Consider the following 6,957-nt stretch of genomic DNA (forward strand, 5'->3'; position numbering starts at 1 on the left):
TCCTTCCTTTTGCCCCAACTCCACCAAAATTGTCCTAAGATCATCCTGTGGCTAAATCCATTTCTCATCTTAAGCTACTTGGCCTACTGGCAGCATCTGACATAACTGATCCTTCTTTCCCCTGTAAAATACTTCTCATGGCTTTCAGGTTTCACCACCCTCTCCTGAGGGTCTTCCTCTGCCAAATGTAACTCCTTCTCAGTGGCTTTTTAATTTTCCTAATCAATCTGTGAGTCTTGAATTCCCTTGGCTTAGTCTTCAGACTTCTGTTCTTTATCTATAGTCACTTCTCCAGGGTTCTACACATATATGACTTCTAAGTATATATGCATATAATTAACCATGTATGTATATTAGATATTATAGTTCATCTGATATGAAATATATAGCTCTCCCCTGGTCTTCTTTCTGAACACTACATATGTCTCTTCAGTTGCTTATGAGACATTTCCATGGGGATGTCTAAAAAACAAGTCAAACCTTACATTTTCAAATGTAAATGCTTAATATTCCCTATAAAACCTGCTCCTTCTTCAGTCTTTCCTTTCTCAGTTAATGAGGACTCTGTCCTTCCAGGAGCCTAGATCAAAAAAATCTTAGCATCACGCTTGACACCTCTTTTTCTTTCACTCTGCACACCCAATCTGTCAGCATATCATCTTGATTCCATCTTCAAATATACCCACTTCTCACCACCTCTGCTTCTACAGAAGCAGTTCAAGCTATTGTCCCCCATCTCCGAGACTGTTGCCTGCTACTGACTGGAGCAGGTGGTCATGCTGCCCTACTTGAAGTACATCCCCAAGCCAGCAGCCCGAGGGACTCTTTAAAACCATAAGTCAGGGTAATTCACTGTTCTCAGAGTCTTCCAATGGCTTCCCGTCTCATTAAGAGTCAAATCCAGAATCCTTAAATTAGTGGCCTGCAGAAGCCTACACGGCCTGAACCTCAGCCCGACCCCTTGCCTTTCTGACCTCATATCCTCTTGCTCTTCCCACGTGTCTCCCTGCTCCGGCACACAGGCTTCTTGCTGTACCCATTACGCTAAACACCCTCTTTGCCCCTGGTTCTTTGCTCTTGCTGTTCCTTCTGCCTGGGATGCTCTCTTATAGATACTTGAGTGGCTTGTCCCTCACCACCTTCAGGTCTTTGCTCAGTGAGGTCTACTCTGATCACACTACTATTGCCTCCACCCCTCTGCACTCCAGGAAAGAAGAATGTCCAGATCTCAGCAAAGAGAAGCCAGACTGTCTTTCCTCTGAGACCCTGATAGGGAAGCTAGAGACTACACAAGAGTATTTCCTTGCAGTCCTTTTCCTTTCCTGACTCACACTGCAGTGGGTCTACCTGGTAGGTGAAGCTCCAAGATGGTGAGGGGAGCTGTGCCTTTCCTTCTCTCTCCATGCAGGATACCCTCAAAACCAGCCCTCTGAAAGAGACCCTTTTTCTGTTTCCTTGAAACATAAGCTCTCTGACTCTCTGGGTTGGTGGACCAGCTGGGGTGTCCCAGAGCTGGGACTGGCGTGGGGGACCCCTGCTGGATTCATAGCTAAGCCTTGGGATAATTTCTTCCAGGTCTTCACTCATGAATCTGCTTCAGTGTTTTCTTCTGGAGCTCATACTGGCTCAGTCTTCCCTGGTGGCTCAGAGGGTAAAGAATCTGCCTGCAATGGAAGAGACCTGGGTTCAATCCCTGGGTCAGGAAGATCTGCTGGAGAAGGGAATGGCAACCCATTCCAGTATACTTGCCTGGGGAATCCCATGGACAGAGAAGCCTGGTGGGCTACACTCCATGGGGTTGCAAGGAGTCGGACATGAGTGAGTGCCTGACACTTTCACTTTTCACGCTGGCCCAGAAAAAGGCTATGGTGGCCTTCTCTTTGGGCCTTTCTTCCCTTTTGTTTGTCATCCCAGGGTCAGCGCGCCTTGGTGCCTCTCCATTAATTTATGTGAAGACGTCTCTCATTTTGAATTTGAGTCTACATCTGCCATCTGGAGACTGCTGATCCCTGCCAGGGCGGCCAATTGGATGATATCATGAGATAGCGATGTCTGCAAGGCTAATGCCCTGAAGTTTTTCCCCAGCCAGGCCACTCATCATCCAGTCCTTGGCCTCTCTTTGTAGCATCAGAAGCTCTCTGAGCCAGATGGAGCCCCAGTGACCACCTAGTCTAACTCTCTGTGTCTCCTCTGCAATGTGTCTGAAAAGTGGCTATACAAGCTGCTTTAGTACTTTTCAAGGTAGTCCATTCTACTTTTAGATAGGGCTTCCCTGGAAATTCAGCTGATAAAGAATTTGCCTGCAATGCAGGAAACCCTGGTTTGATTCCTGGGTCGGGAAGATCCCTTGGAGAAGGGTTAGGCTACCGATTTCAGTATTCTTGGGCTTCCTTGGTGGCTCAGTTGGTAAAGAATCCGCCTGCAATGGGGGAGACCTAGGTTCAATCCCTGGGTTGGGAAGATCCCCTGGAGAAGGGAATGGCAACCTACTCCAGTCTTCTTGGCTGGGAAATCCCATGGACAGAGGAGCCTGGCAGGGTATAGTCCATGGGGTGGCAAAGAGTCGAACATGATTGAGTGACTAAGCACACAGCACAGTCATTGGAAAACACTCTAAACCTTCAATCTATTTGAGTCTCTTGTTTATTCTCTTGAAGAGTACTTCCATAGTGACTTTTTCAACACTTGGTTCTTCAGTGAAGGCTGCCTGAAGATAGAATCCTTTAAGATCCCATTTACTAAGTGGTGAGGTTCTTAAAGGCATGAATCCATCCTATTCTCTGTATTCCCTGTGCTTGGCATAATATCTGAATCTAATAGATGCTCAATAAATGTCTAAGGCAATAATGAATGAGGAACAACTACTTATTGAGGATTTAAAATGTGGCAGACACTCCTCTAAGCCCATTATGTGCCTCAGAACAACCTAGTATAGTAGGCAGTGCTTTTATTACCATTTTTTGTTCTTTTATGAGGAAACTAAATCTTAGAAATGTTAAGTACCTTTCTAAGGTGACACAGTCATGAAAGGGAGTAGTGAAGATTCAAACCCAGAAGTGTGGACTCTCTAATTCACTCTTCTTTGTATATTATTTCATGTTTCTTTCTTTCTCTTTATTTTTTAAATTGTGGTAAAATATGTATAGTATAAAGTTTACCATATTAACCATTTCTAAGTGTACCATTTAGTCACAGTAAGTGCATTGCTGTGCAGCTATAATTACCTTCCTCCATCTCTGTGACTTTTTCATCTTCCCAAACTAGAGCTCCAGACACATTCCTTCCTCCCCCAGCTCCTGGTTACCACCAATCTACTTTCTTTCTCTAGGGATTTGGCTACACAAGGCACCTCATACAAGTGAAATCATATACCATTTGTTCTTTTGTGACTGGCTTATTTCACTTAGCATAATTTCTTCAAAGTTCATCCATATTGCAGCCCTATACATCCATATGAAGAAATATGTCAGGACTTCTTTCTTTTTAAAGGTCGGATGATATTCTATTATATGTACACACCACATTTTGTTTATCCGTTCATTCATTGATAGAAACTTGGATTGCTTTTGGCTATTGTGAGTAATCCAGCTGTGAACATGGGTATCCAAATATTTGTTTGAATATCTATTTTCAGTTCCTTGGGATATATAGCGAGGAATGAAATTTCTAGATCACATGGTAATTCTTGGGCTGCCCAGGTGACAGTAGTGGTAAAGAACCCAACTGCCAGTGCAGAAGATGTGAGATACGTGGTTCCGATCCTTGAGTTGGGAAGATCGCCTGGAGGAGGGCATGGCCACCCACTCCAGTATTCTTGCCTGGAGAATCTCCATGGACAGAGGAGCCTGGTGGGCTATAGTCCATGGGTTCGCAAAGGATCGGACATGACTGAAGTGATTTAGCGCACACACCTGCATGGTAATTCTCAATTTAATTTTTTTGAGGAACTGCTATATTGTTTCACACATGGATGCACTATTTTATATTTCCACCAGCAATGTACAAGGGTTCCTTCCAGTTCTCCACTTCTTTATCAATATTTGTTAGTTCTTTTTTTTTTTTGTATAATAGCCATCCTAATGGGTGTAAAGTGGTATATCTTATTGTGATTTTGATTCACATTTCCCTAATGACCTATGATGTTGAATATCTTTTCATATGCTTATTGATCATTTGTTATCTTTAGAGAAGTGTCTAGTTGTTTACTTTGCCCATTTAAAAATTAAGTTCCTTGTTTTGTTGTTATGGGGGTTCTTTATATATTCTAGATACTAAACCTTATGAGATACATGATTTGCATATATTTGCTAAGAGTTTTATGGTTTTAAGTCTTACGTTTAGGTCTTGATCCATTTTGAGTTAATTTTTGTATATTAAGGTAAACGGTCCAAATGGAGAAGGCAATGGCACCCCACTCCAGTACTCTTGCCTGGAGAGTCCCATGGATGGAGGACCCTGGTGGGCTGCAGTCCATGGGGTCGCGAAGAGTCAGACACGACTGAGCGACTTCATTTTCACTTTTCACTTTCATGCATTGGAGAAGGAAATGGCAACCCACTCCAGTGTTCTTGCCTGGAGAATCCCAGGGACTCGGGTGCCTGGTGGGCTGCCATCTATGGGGTTGCACAGAGTCGGACACGACTGAAGCGACTTAGCAGCAGCAGTAGTAAAGTGTCCAAATTCAATTTTTACTTGTGGACATCCAGTTTTCCCTACATCATTTGTGGAAACACTGTCTTTTCCCCACTGAATAGTCTTGGATCCCTTGCTGAAAATAATTTGACCATGTGTGAAGAGTTTATTTCTGGACCCTCTAATCTGTTGCGTTGATCTATATGTCTGTCTGTATGTCAATACCACATTGTCTTGATTCCTGTAGTTCTGAAGTAAGCTTTGAAATTAGGACATGTGAGACCACTAACTTTTTTCCTAGATCATTTGGCTATTCAGGGACTCTTGAATTTCCACATGAATTTTAGACTTGGCATTTTGATTTATGCAAAACTGTTGAGATTTTGATAGGGAATGCATTAAATCTCTTTGGGTAGTATTGGCATCTCAAGACTCTTAAGTCTTCTGATCCATGAACATGAGATGTCTTTTCATTTATTACTATCTTATGTAATATCTTTTAGTAATTTTTCATAGCTTTTGGTGTCTTTATTTGAAAAAAACTTTTCTCTTTATTTAAACATTTCCCCAACCACCAAGTTTTCCTCCCAGAAAGGAACCACAATTTTCACTTTCTCATGTGTCCTTCTATTTCCATATATATCAATAAAATTTTAATGTATAAACTTCTCAAATCCAAATAGTAACATATATAACTTACTGTTCTGTACCTGTGTATTTCTCCACTGAAGAACTGATCTTGGAGATTCTTCCATATCAGGACCCTGAAATCTGTCTCTCTTTTTAAAAGCTTTATACATTCCATAATTTATTTAACTCATCCCCTTTTGATGGATATACAGATTTCTTTCTTTTTTTTTTTGGTAATATTTTACTATTAATGCTTCAATGAATAAACATAAGGATGTCATTTGCCCACATGCAAATATACATGAAGAAAATTTCTTAAAAGTAAAATTGTGCCAAAGAGTGAGTTTGAAATTTCACATTGTAGTTCCAAATAGTCTACATGGAAGTTGTACCAGTTGATCCACTTACCAGCCTGGTGGCTATTTCCTTGTATCCTTGCCAGCACAGTGTGTTATCAAACAATTTTTAGCCCTGGACTATCTTAAGAGATGAAAAGTGGTATCTCCTAGTTTAATTGTGTTTTTCTCTTGTTGTGATAGTGAACAACTTTTCAAATATTATGAGCCTTTTATATTTTCTAATTTGTGAGTTGATCGATCATATCCTTTGCACATGTTCATGTTAATTTGTAATTCATTATATATTAAGAGAAAACATCTACTTCTGTTTCACTGACTCTGCCAAAGCCTTTGACTGTGTGGATGACAACAAACTGTGGAAAATTCTGAAAGAGATGGGAATACCAGACCACCTGACCTGCCTTTTGAGAAACCTGTATGCAGGTCAGGAAGCAACAGTTAGAACTGGACATGGAACAACAGACTGACTCCAAATCGGGAAAGGAGTACATCAAGGCTGTATATTGTCACCCTGCTTATTTAATTTATATGCAGAGTACATCATGAGAAACTCTGGGCTGGAAGAAGCACAAGCTGGAATCAAGATTGTCCGGAGAAATATCAATAACCTCAGATATGCAGATGACACCACCCTTATGGCAGAAAGTGAAGAGGAACTCAAAAGCCTCTTGATGAAAGTGAAAGTGGAGAGTGAAAAAGTTGGCTTAAAGCTCAACATTCAGAAAAACTAAGATCATGGCATCTGGTCCCATCACTTCATGGGAAATAGATGGGGAAACAGTGGAAACAGTGTCAGACTTTGTTTTTTTGGGCTCCAAAATCACTGCAGATGGTGATTGCAGCCATGAAATTACTCCTTGGAAGGAAATTATGACCAACCTAGATAGCATATTAAAGAGCAGAGACATTACTTTGCCAACAAAGGTCCGTCTAGTCAAAGCTATGGTTTATTCAGTAGTCACGTATGGATGTGAGAGTTGGACTATAAAGAAAGCTGAGCTCCAAAGAATTGATGCTTTTGAAGTGTGGTGTTGGAGAAGACTTTTGAGAGTCCCTTGGACTGCAAGGCGATCCAACCAGTCCATCCTAAAGGAGATCAGTCCTGAATATTCATTGGAAGGACTGATGTTGAAGCTGAAACTCCAATACTTTGCCCACCTGATGCGAAGAACTAACTCATTTGAAAAGACTCTGATACTGGGAAAGATTGAAGGCAGGGGGAGAAGGGGACAACAGAAGACAAGATGGTTGGATGGCATCACTGACTCAATGGACATAAGTTTGAGTAAACTCCGGGAGTTGGTGATGGATAGGGAAGCCTGGTGTGCTGCAGTAC

This window comes from Ovis canadensis, chromosome 12 (assembly GCF_042477335.2).
Source record: "Ovis canadensis isolate MfBH-ARS-UI-01 breed Bighorn chromosome 12, ARS-UI_OviCan_v2, whole genome shotgun sequence".
Lineage (NCBI taxonomy): Eukaryota > Metazoa > Chordata > Mammalia > Artiodactyla > Bovidae > Ovis > Ovis canadensis.